Below are 12,216 nucleotides of genomic sequence, written 5' to 3'. Positions count from 1 at the left end.
CCAGGGTCCCTTAACAAAACTTCAATATTAATGTTCCTGAGTTATATAGCAGTATTTAGAAATTCCCAGTATTAGCTATTCCCACTAGCAATAACATACTAGCCCTACATACAAGTACAGAACTGTATCAAACAGATTTAATACCAGTTCCTACAGGAAGGAATATTTGGGAATAAGGAACGTTATCAAGCTCAAACATTCCCAAACCAGAAGCCATCAAGAGATTAACCCATTTACTCATGTTAAGCTGCGAGCCAGGATGAGTGATCCTTAAATCACACTTCCGAGAATGAATATATATTTTAAAAAAATGTATTCCCTTCGAACCGTAGGGAGCTTATGCTTGGCTTGTAGTTGATGCAGCATTTAGTGATCGTTTCTCTCTGGGGTTTGGAGAGGAGGAATGGGCACTGAAGGGCTTAGAAAGACTGTGTGTTAAGCTTCCTGAGTGTGTGTGGTGTGGGTGCGTGCAGCCGTGTATGGCATACACTTTGTTTTCCTTCAACTAATCTCAGTATTCGATTTCCTCTCGACCACTTAAGTCCCCATAGCAGGAGCCTGAAGACCTCCCTGCCTGAGTTTGAGCTCAGCAGTGGCTGTAGCTATGTGGACAAAAACTCTACTTTCTTGGCTGCATTCTGAAGATATACAGTACTCCTAGCAACTGCACCAGTCGTCTCATTGATCAATGAAAGCATGATTCATGCCATTTAGTCATGCATGCACACATTTAACATCTGGGTGGTCCCAGGAATCAAACCTACTAGCCTGGCATTGCAAGCGCCATGCTCTACCAACTGAGCTACAGAGGACCTTGTCCTTATCCAACCCAAACATCCCACACTGACTGCACCAAAGGGTTTAACCAACCTGATTCACATTGGTGGTGAAGTCAAGTGCTTAGTGCAGCGTTGTGGTCACATTAATATCTCCAAAGCGGTGGTGTACTGTCCCGTACAGTAAGCCTACTGCCTACTCAGCTAAAAGGGGTTTCAAGGACAGACACAGAGGAACTACTGGCATCTGCTCACTGACTGTACAGTATGTGCCCTCAGATGGAGCCAACAGATGGACTGGCTTTTAAAACGCAGGAAACATAGCACCAAATGGTATTAAAGTACATATAGGCCGGATTACAAAATTGGTTAAGAAGGAAGGGAAACATTTACTTACAGGCAACCAGGCCTATGCAGAATAGTTAAAACCACAGTGTGGCTGTTCAATTGAATTGGCGGCCTTATGGTAGACTGTAGCATAATGCAGATTGGATAAATATGACTTTCAAATCAAATGGATTTGTCCAGGATACGATGGTGAGCTTTGTTGCCATGGTAACTTAGGTTTTGCATCTCTTTTATCTGTTGTAGTTAAAGTGAAGAGGGAAGATGCTGTTAGGAGGAGAGATTTCATGATGACTGGGACAAGATTTGTACTCAAAATGATCCCAAGGTAAGCAGCTGGTGCTTTTGAGGGCAAGGCTCAAGACGGGATTAGTCGGTCCTTGGTAAAAAATATAATAAAACAAAGACTTTTTTTTGTCTTTCTTTTTTTCAAAACACTGCTGTTGGCTTGACACCTATTAGCCTTAGCTGGGCCTCACAACAAAAAGGACAGGGAATCATTGCTGTATTCAACATGCTCACTTTCATATAGCTGACATGTTAATACTTGTAAAGCGTCTCTGATCATAAAAAGCTGTATATGGACAAGAATCATTATCACAGCCTTCACACACGTTCATTCACACACTGCAAACACACACACCCACACTAAAATACATTCTCACTGACAGAGAGAGATGATGCTAATTCCTCAGACTAAACATCACTTTCTCTGGGATAAACAGTTTTAACAGAGAGAAATCTCCCCACCGACAACCAGAGGAACACTTCAGACCTGTCAACATCCACATCCCTGCTGTCTCTATCATTAAAACAGGCCCTTGGTCTGTCTCTCTGTTCATTGGTTCATTAAGCAGCCTGATGGCTGAGACCTTGTCAATTCACTGCTCAATTAGCATATATGAGCCTGCCACAAACCCTTATCCATGGGCGGCAGGTACACGTACACCTGCATGGGCGGCAGGTACACGTACACCTGCATGGGCGGCAGGTACACGTACACCTGCATGGGCGGCAGGTACACGTACACCTGCATGGGCGGCAGGTACACTTACACCTGCATGGGCGGCAGGTACACGTACACCTGCATGGGCGGCAGGTACACGTACACCTGCATGGGCGGCAGGTACACGTACACATGCATGGGCGGCAGGTACACGTACACCTGCATGGGCGGCAGGTACACGTACACCTGTATGGGCGGCAGGTACATGTACACCTGTATGGGCGGCAGGTAGCCTAGCGGTTAGAGTGTTGGGCCAGTAGCTGAAAGGTCGCTGGTTTGAAAACCATAGCCGACAAGGGGGGAAATGTGTTGAAGCGCCCTTGAGCAAGGCACTTAACCCTAATTTGCTTCAGGGGTGCTGTAATACTATGGCTCACCCTGTAAAACAACACATTTTACTGCACTTATCTGGTGTACGTGACAATAAAACCTATTTTTACTGCCAGAAAACTCCATCCAAACTGGATGCAGTAGCTACAGTACAAACTGTATGTTCTATCTACATCAATGTACATCAATCAATATTATGTCTATATACAGTGTTGTAATGATGTGCAAATAGATAAAGTACAAAAGGGAAAATAAATAAACAAACATGGGCTGTATTTACAATGGTGTTTGTTCTTCACTGGTTGCCCTTTTCTTGTGGTCACAAATCTTGCTGCTATGATGGCACACTGTGGTATTTCACCCAGTAGATATAGAAGTTTATCAAAACTGGGTTTGTTTTTTAATTCTTTGTGGGTCTGTAATCTGAGGGAAATATGTGTCTCTAATATGGTTATACATTCTCCTCTCTGTCAGCCCTCCTCTCCTCTCCTCTCCTCTCCTCTCCTCTCCTCTCCTCTCCTCTCCTCTCCTCTCCTCTCCTCTCCTCTCCTCTCCTCTCCTCTCCTCTCCTCTCCTCTCCTCTCCTCTCCTCTCCTCTCCTCCCTGAGCAAATGAACGATTAAAAGCCAATCAAGCGAGCCACATAGTGAAACCTGAGACGCTGCTGCCTGACGGGAGCAACAGCAGCCAATTAGTGAAGCAGCTTCTGGAGGAGGAGAAGAAAGAGTGATAGAAGTTCCCTGACAACAGAGACAACCTTCGTCTTCGTCATCATGATTTACTTTTATGTCATTAGTAAGACACATCTCTAGCTCTTCAGGAAGAGGAAAAGTCATTCATCAGACAGGCACTGTAATACCGTTCAGCTGACGGTATGTCCTGTGATGTGCTTGAAACAACCATAGGAATATAATAATCCATCTATCTATTGATAAAGTGATGCCTGGAATACTTATTCTCAATGTACTGTATGTAATCTGTAAGTAAGCATATCATCAATACATATTTTATATGCAATGTGTTGGCAGCAGCCTAATTCATTCATTAGTGTTTTTGGCCTCTGCTGTCGGGATCCTGCAGGCTAGATTTAGATTCTTCTAATTGTAAAACCTTAGTCGTCCCCATTCTGTGTAATCATTCCTCGGGATAACATTTGTATTTTTATCCAGTTCTGTCCCTCCTGAGTACACACACTGGCATGGTGACACCGGGCTAGGCCTGGTCACATGACCCTGTCCTCTCCTCTGAGATCTAATTACCTCTGGTGCTACTGGCTACATGGCCTCGCAAAAATAAAGAACCACACTGATGCCATTGTAGGCTGGTCCCAGACCTGTTTGTGCTTTTGCAAATGATGTCGCTATCGTCGCTAAAGCAGAAACAGACTGGCACCCAGGCTAACATAATTTCTCTCTGGAGAACCCCCCCCCCCCAAAACAGCAACCTTTAATCCTCAGGAGAGGAGGGCAAGAAATGTATGTGCTGCTAAACCTTTTTCATGTCTGCCAACAGATATGACAATAATATGACAATAATACAATGATGAATACGAGCATTCCAACATTATCAAGATGAATTCTAATTCCAACTCCACACAGAGGATAAATGCATGGGACTGTCTTCCAGTGTAGCCATCTTGAGCAATTCTACTGGTAACAAGCCATTCATTGCATTGGCTCCTGATGGAGATGAGATTTGTGACGCCAAATGAGTTTCGCCTTGAGGGACAATAAAGATGTGAATGGAATTGAAAGCCAAAGTAATGGAGTAGAAAAACAGAGATTGTCCTCCATGGTGCTGCCATGCCTGTCACTAAGAGGGATACGGAGAAAGTGTTAGCGTGTGCCCTTGTGGCTGTGCAAGTTTGTGTTTGTGCGTATGTGTGTCTGTGCTGTGTGTGAGTTGGTGTGTGTTTGTCCTAGCGGCCATTTGCGCATGCGTGGATGTGTGCGTGTCCGTGCGGGCTTGTGGGCAAGTGTGTGTCTGTGACAAATTAAAGAGTTGCCAAAGATAACAGACTGACATCTTCCATTCCTCTCCAAAATTTTAGAAAAAGCTGTTGCACAGCAACTGACTGCCTTCCTGAAGACAAACAATGTATACGAAACGCTTCAGTCTGGTTTTAGACCCCATCATAGCACTGAGACTGCACTTGTGAAGGTGGTAAATGACCTTTTAATGACGTCAGACCGAGGCTCTGCATCTGTCCTCGTGCTCCTAGATCTTAGTGCCGCTTTTGATACCATCGATCACCACATTCTTTTGGAGAGATTGGAAACCCAAATTGGTCTACATGGACAAGTTCTGGCCTGGTTTAGATCTTATCTGTCGGAAAGATATCAGTTTGTCTCTGTGAATGGTTTGTCCTCTGACAAATCAATTGTAAATTTCGGTGTTCCTCAAGGTTCCGTTTTAGGACCACTATTGTTTTCACTATATATTTTACCTCTTGGGGATGTCATTCGAAAACATAATGTTAAATTTCACTGCTATGCAGACGACACACAGCTGTACATTTCAATGAAACATGGTGAAGCCCCAAAATTGCCCTCGCTAGAAGCCTGTGTTTCAGACATAAAGAAGTGGATGGCTGCAAACTTTCTACTTTTAAACTCGGACAAAACAGAGATGCTTGTTCTAGGTCCCAAGAAACAAAGAGATCTTCTGTTGAATCTGACAATTAATCTGGATGGTTGTACAGTCGTCTCAAATAAAACTGTGAAGGACCTCGGCGTTACTCTGGACCCTGATCTCTCTTTTGAAGAACATATCAAGACTGTTTCAAGGACAGCTTTTTTCCATCTACGTAACATTGCAAAAATCAGAAATTTTCTGTCCAAAAATGACGCAGAAAAATTAATCCATGCTTTTGTTACTTCTAGGCTGGACTACTGCAATGCTCTACTTTCCGGCTACCCGGATAAAGCACTAAATAAACTTCAGTTAGTGCTAAATACGGCTGCTAGAATCCTGACTAGAACCAAAAAATTTGATCATATTACTCCAGTGTTAGCCTCCCTACACTGGCTTCCTGTTAAGGCAAGGGCTGATTTCAAGGTTTTACTGCTAACCTACAAAGCATTACATGGGCTTGCTCCTACCTATCTTTCCGATTTGGTCCTGCCGTACATACCTACACGTACGCTACGGTCACAAGACGGAGGCCTCCTAATTGTCCCTAGAATTTCTAAGCAAACGGCTGGAGGTAGGGCTTTCTCCTATAGAGCTCCATTTTTATGGAATGGTCTGCCTACCAATGTGAGAGACGCAGACTCAGTCTCAACCTTTAAGTCTTTACTGAAGACTTATCTCTTCAGTAGGTCCTATGATTAAGTATAGTCTGGCCCAGGAGTGTGAAGGTGAACGGAAAGGCTGGAGCAACGAACCGCCCTTGCTGTCTCTGCCTTGCCGGTTCCCCTCTTTCCACTGGGATTCTCTGCCTCTAACCCTTTTACAGGGGCTGAGTCACTGGCCTACCGGTGTTCTTCCATGCCGTCCATGGGAGGGGTGCGTCACTTGAGTGGGTTGAGTCACTGACGTGGTCTTCCTGTCTGGGTTGGCGCCCCCCCCTTGGGTTGTGCCATGGCGGAGATCGTTGTGGGCTATACTCGGCCTTGTCTTAGGACGGTAAGTTGGTGGTTGGAGACATCCCTCTAGTGGTGTGGGGCCTGTGCTTTGGCAAAGTGGGTGGGGTTATATCCTGCCTGTTTGGCCCTGTCCGGGGGTATCATCGGATGGGGCCACAGTGTCTTCTGATCCCTCCTGTCTCAGCCTCCAGTATTTATGCTGCAGTAGTTTATGTGTCGGGGGGCTAGGGTCAGTCTGTTACATCTGGAGTATTTCTCTTGTCTTATCCGGTGTCCTGTGTGTATTTAAATATGCTCTCTCTAATTCTTTCTTTCTCTCTTTCTGTCTTTCTCTCGGAGGACCTGAGCCCTAGGACCATGCCTCAGGACTACCTGGTATGATGACTCCTTGCTGTCCCCAGTCCACCTGGCCGTGCTGCTGCTCCAGTTTCAACTGTTCTGCCTGCGGCTATGGAACCCTGACCTGTTCACCGGACGTGCTTGTTGCACCCTCGACAACTACTATGATTATTATTATTTGACCATGCTGGTCATTTATGAACATTTTAACATTTTAACATTTCGACCATGTTCTGTTATAATATCCACCCTGCACAGCCAGAAGAGGACTGGCCACCCCTCATAGCCTGGTTCCTCTCTAGGTTTCTTCCTAGGTTTTTGGCCTTTCTAGGGAGTTTTTCCTAGGGAGTTTTTCCTAGCCACCGTGCTTCTTTCACATGCTTTGCTTGCTGTTTGGGGTTTTAGGCTGGGTTTCTGTACAGCACTTTGAGAATATCAGCTGATGTACGAAGGGCTATATAAAAATAAATTTGATTTGATTTGATTTGACAAATCGCCCCCCCCATCTTCACAATAGCCAGACATCTCATCCAGCCGTACCAACTAATCTACCACCAGACTGAATAATGGGATGTTATCACACTGTCTTGTTATGATACAACATGTCAGAAACACAGCCAACCATCCATCACCTTGTTTACAACTAATTTCATCCCTTTGAGGCCTAGATTTGAACACAGTGTCTTGATGAGTGAGAAAGCTACGTACCCTTGGTCTCTCAGACACAGACACACACACACACACACACACACTCACACACACATCACACTCCCCCGCCACACCTGCAGTCCCCAAATGATCGCTATCCCGCTGACCTTCTGGAGTCGTGAGAGGTGATGCTATGCAAATAGAGTCATAATTGAAATCTGCCCAGCAGGCAAGTGTACAGATAGGGTCTACCTGTGCCCGAGCACCTGTCCCCTTGCCCTCCCACTCGCCAAATGCCCTTTGTGTCGTGGTTTCATTGTTTTTTTTCTATACAGTTTTTGTTGTTGTTCTGAACCCACTACACCCAAGTCATCGTGATGACGTCAAATTTACATTTTGAGCACCTGCTCCCTGAAAGGTCTGTGCACGGTCTGTGCACGGTCTGCCCAGCCCAACAGGGATATGAAATATGAAATAGTAATGTACAGACAGACAGCAGTAGCCATAGCCCATATCTGATAGTGATACAGTCGAGGTCAAAGCATTAACATGGACAGACTTCAACAAAAGTCATTAATGTCTGGATACACTGATTCATTTTCTCTTTCTCGCCAGCCATCCAGGAGACATGAATGACTTTACTAGCCTTACTCGAGCCAAAAAGGATTCTCAATCACAAAGACAATTTTATTTTCTTTCTACAACGAAAATAGCCTTATCTATAGCCCAAAACCAAGGAAGCTTATGCTCTTGTCCAAAACCTTCTTTTCCCAAAACTACACACACATTCTACAGCATTCTACAACTAAACATTCCAGACCATTCCACAACTTGCCTACCTCAGCCTTCATTCCAGGTCTGATGAGCCAGTTTGCCAGTTTCTATCATGTCAGCCATCTTGTTATTCAATCTCCCCCATCCTTTATAACTGCTGTCACTCAGGGACATAGCAGCAACAGCACCTCAGCCAGCCTCTTTACTACTTCAACTTCAGAGGATTTCCTATTGGGCTGCAAATCAACACATTAACATCTACTTTGCCTTGTCATCTACAGAGCTAGAATGAAGATCTGAGAACAGGAAGAGAATAATGCAAAAAAAATAGCATAATGGAGCCTAATGGACTAAATGTATTGGAGAGGAGATGGGGAGACGGAGGAGATTGGGAGACAGTAGAATGGAGAGGAGAGGGAGAGAGGGGACAGAGGAAGAGGAGAGGGAGGGAAGAGACAAAAGGAGAGAGAGGAAATGGAAGAGATAGAAAGAGGAGAGGAGAGGAGAGAGGAAAAGAACAGGAGAGCACAGAAAGGAGAGGAGACAGGAGAAAAAGAGGTAGAAAGCAGACAGAAAGGTAGAGAGGAGGGAGAGAAATAGGAGAGAGAGGTAGAGGAGAAGTAGAGCGAAGAAGTGTGAATTTTTCATTCGTGCTGACACATCACAATCTCTGATTCATCTAGAGAAAGGCATCAGTCAAACCACAACCCATCTCACAGCTTTATATTATATTACTTTATATTATTATTATTTTATACATATATCTATTATATACAGTACCAGTCCAAAGTTTGGACAAGGGTTTGTCTTTATTTTTACTATTTTCTACATTGTAGAATAATAGTGAAGACATCAAAACTATAAAATAACACATGGAATCATGCAGTAACCAAAAAAGTGTTAAACAAATCAAAATATATTTGAGATTTGAGATTTTTCAAAGTAGCCACCCTTTGCCTTGATGACAGCTTTGCACACTCTTGGCATTCTCTCAACCAGCTTCATGATGTAGTCACCTGGAATGCATTTCCATACTTTGAAGAACCTAAAATATATTTTGATTTATTTAACACTTTTTTGGTTAGTACATGATTCCATGTGTTATTTCATAGTTTTGATGTCTTTACTATTAATCTACAATGTAGAAAATAGTAAAAATAAAGAAAAACGTTTGAATCAGTAGGTGTGTCCAAACTTTTGACTGGTACTGTATGTGGTTCTCCTCTCTTCTCCTCCCATCTACCAGGCCGGTCCTGTGGAGATGTGGAAAAAGTTATGCCAGTAAATGCTACATCCATGTTTGGGATGGAAGTACAGATCACAGGAGGTTGGTGGTACTTTAATTGGGGAGGACAGGCTCGTGGTAATGGTTTCTATGCGTTTGATGCCATTCCATTTACTCTTCCAGACATTACTATGAGCTGTCCTCCTCTCAGCAGCCTCCACTGGTACAGATGTTCTGAGTATGCAAATGACTAGCACTTCCACTCTTTACTCTAGGGATATCAGGCAGTCGTTGGTTTCACCTGGAAACAAATCTACAAACTCACATGGCAGTGGTCAATGTGGTATGCTTACCAAGTGCAGGATCGCTCAATCTTGAAAGCTGCAATGAGAGTCCTCTGGATGATCCTCTAAATAAACTGCACAACAGACAAGTATCCTCCTATTATAGTGTCTTGACTCACGTCCCCTCACATTGGTGCTGCTAAGATGCACAAGGCCTAGGATTGCAGATAACCAGGGCATTGGCTAACAGGGCTCTTACTGACCAGCAACAGCCCACAGGACTGAAAGACAACATGGAGAGGAAGAACATAAATAGAACAGTTTGTTCTGCTGTGTTTGAATCAATACTGCCTGCCAGCATCTGGAAAAACACAGCAGCAAGACCAGAAATCAAAGCTTTCCCACAGGGCTCACTCGTCACGTCAACGTTGGCATGCTTTTGATGCTAATCTGATAGAGCAGCTGACGTGGAAATGAACAAAAGATTGAAGCCTGTTGTGAAGACAACTGATTGAGAGAAAACTAAAATTGGAAATTGATTTTTTCTTTTGATTCAAATCCAATTCTGCCTGCTTGGTATAGTGTGTTGCTTCTCAGGTTTCTTGCACAGGATTGGTGAATATGTTATACTGTCTGAGGTCCACCGGGAACCAGACCCAAGTTCTTCAGACCCAGTCCAAGACCCAGGCCTACACAGAAACCCTGGTTTCACCAGCTGCGTGTAGCAGTCGACCCTGTATCTGTCTGAGTAGGTTAACACTGGACACACATTGGTTGAATCATGGTTGTTTCCAAATCATTTCAATGAAATGATGTTGAACGACGTGGAATAGATGTTGTGAACTGACGTCTGTGCCCAGTGGGTTAACTTCATGTGGCTGAGATTTGTCTTAACCTTTGGGGGAAGAGAGAAAAGAAGGCCCTACTCTGGCTGGTCATAGTGGTCTCATTAGCCAGGTATAAATGTTTAGTAAATATCTATCAGTTTTAAATGACTGATAAACTCATGAAATATGAATGGGTGCATGGGTGTGATTTGAAGCAATTAGGGATGTGGCAATTGGTTGGAATGAACACCAGCCTACACATGATGCCTCCCAGGGGATGGAGAGAGCATCTGTGTTGAGAGAAATACACAAACAAAACAATTAGGCCTCCACTCGGATCTGATCTATTCAAACTGCTGCCAGAAGGCCTGTCTGTATGGTGAAATAAGCAATTAAAACAACAAGAAAAGCATGGTGGTTAATGAATGTATTAAACGTGTGCTTGGTTTTGTCTAAGCAAACAAACCCTGAGAAAATGTGTCAAGGTAAATCAAAACCAGCAAAACATTTCTGTAGCCTAGATGGTTCCTGAAAGGGTGCTGGCATTTAATTTGGTTTTATAGGGTTTTAAATGCGTCAACACATAATATTAACAAATGGGTAAAACATAATGAATATTTAATGTTTTTTGCAACAATGCTAAAGGGAGAAGCAGGTTCCTAAAAGACGAAGCGACTCCATGGTCTGTAGAGTAGTCTCTAAACGGTCCATCCGCCTCGCCACCTGGTGTCATGACATCGCCCGATTTATGGCAATTGGATGGTCGACCCTCGATAAAGGCCTATAGCCTACAGTGGAGAAAACCCGGACCTATAATATAGGCTTAAATTAGTTAATAACAATAAAATAAAGAATACAGAAAATTGGTCACTCTTCCATGATGACCGACGCAACAAACTAAAGAGGAACAAAGGGGCGACATGTCGCTACTTGCCAGCTAGAGAGGGGTCGCTCATGAAGCCTCTGTGATGAGGAGAAGGCGAGAAGCTGGGTGGCAAGAGGGCAGGGTACCGCCGACGACAACCGGCATATTATATTATTCTCAATCAGAAAACCCAAGCTCACCCAGTTGCATTCAAAGTCACAAGTAACCAAAAACAACACCAAACAAGGGTGTTCGAAAGAGATATCAAAATGTACCCATAACTTATGTCTAATATAGAACAACAGCCAAACAGCCGGTCGAGGTGTGAATTAACGATCAGGGCGCGGTGCTCAATAATAAATAAAGAACATGTATTAATTACTCGTGCATATTGCAAAACAACCTCTTTTTTAAATCTATTTATATTTACCTTAATAGGGAAAGTGAATGTTCCGTCTTCTTTTTGGTCGGATAAATTCATGTGGATGGACTTTCAGATGGCAGTTTCCCTTGAACCCCGGATAGAAATAATAATCCCATTTGACAGCTGAGCTCCTCAGAAAGGTTTTACTTTTCCGCAGGGAACGCAAGCTTCCTCTCGCTTCTCAGAAACCCTACAGGACCGCTACTCTGCGCTCGTGTGTCGGGGGACCATCTCCGGTCGGGTAGCTTTAAACACTGCTGGTTGATGTCAATGATACTACCCGTCTTACTCCTCAATATCTTTTCCCCCTCCCTCCATCTATCTATCTATCCTTTCTCTCTTCCCCCTCTCTCTCGCTCGCTCTCTCACACACTATTAGGTCCCTCCCAGGACGCCCTCCCATGACGTCATGCAGTCAAGATCTCCAATAGCAACCGCATCCCTCTTCCTAGTCTTCCAAACCTTTTCTGTCGTCTCAGTGGACCGCTGACTGGTACTAAAGAGACGTCTGCTGTTACTGGGCTATCATGTCTACTGTATCACTTATGTTAAAATGGGCTCCGCATGTCATGGACAGATATGGATAAGAAGAAGGGAGATATTCAGAACTAATTATCAGACTCATTCACAACTTATCAGAATCATTAGGGTTACATATGAGTAGCGTACATTTAAATTGCCTCCCCACTGCACATCATCCCCAGGTCGTTGTTTGTTAAAGTAGATCCTGTTGAACTATGAAAGATGCAGAGAACAATTGTTTTGATGGAATTGGATTTCCAGAAT

The 12,216-nt window shown here is 43.9% G+C and overlaps 1 protein-coding gene across 16 annotated transcripts in view; it reads right to left on the bottom strand.

The window, feature by feature from the left end:
• LOC106569513 (receptor-type tyrosine-protein phosphatase S) overlaps nucleotides 1-11,775 on the bottom strand; it is a 125,981-nt gene extending 114,206 nt beyond the window's left edge. For 11 of the 16 annotated variants that reach the window (XM_045694333.1, XM_014140942.2, XM_045694339.1 and 8 more), the window contains exon 1: nucleotides 11,437-11,775. The gene's annotated coding sequence lies outside the window, so the exon portion shown is untranslated. The remainder of the gene's footprint in view (nucleotides 1-11,436) is intronic. The other 5 variants (XM_014140934.2, XM_014140933.2, XM_014140939.2 and 2 more) reach the window with 2 other exon arrangements.
• Between the last annotated feature and the right edge of the window lie 441 nt (nucleotides 11,776-12,216).

This window comes from Salmo salar, chromosome ssa14 (genome assembly GCF_905237065.1).
Source record: "Salmo salar chromosome ssa14, Ssal_v3.1, whole genome shotgun sequence".
Classification (NCBI taxonomy): Eukaryota; Metazoa; Chordata; class Actinopteri; order Salmoniformes; family Salmonidae; genus Salmo; species Salmo salar.
Note: the sequence above shows the minus strand (reverse complement) of the source record. Positions and strands in the feature narration are given on the sequence as shown.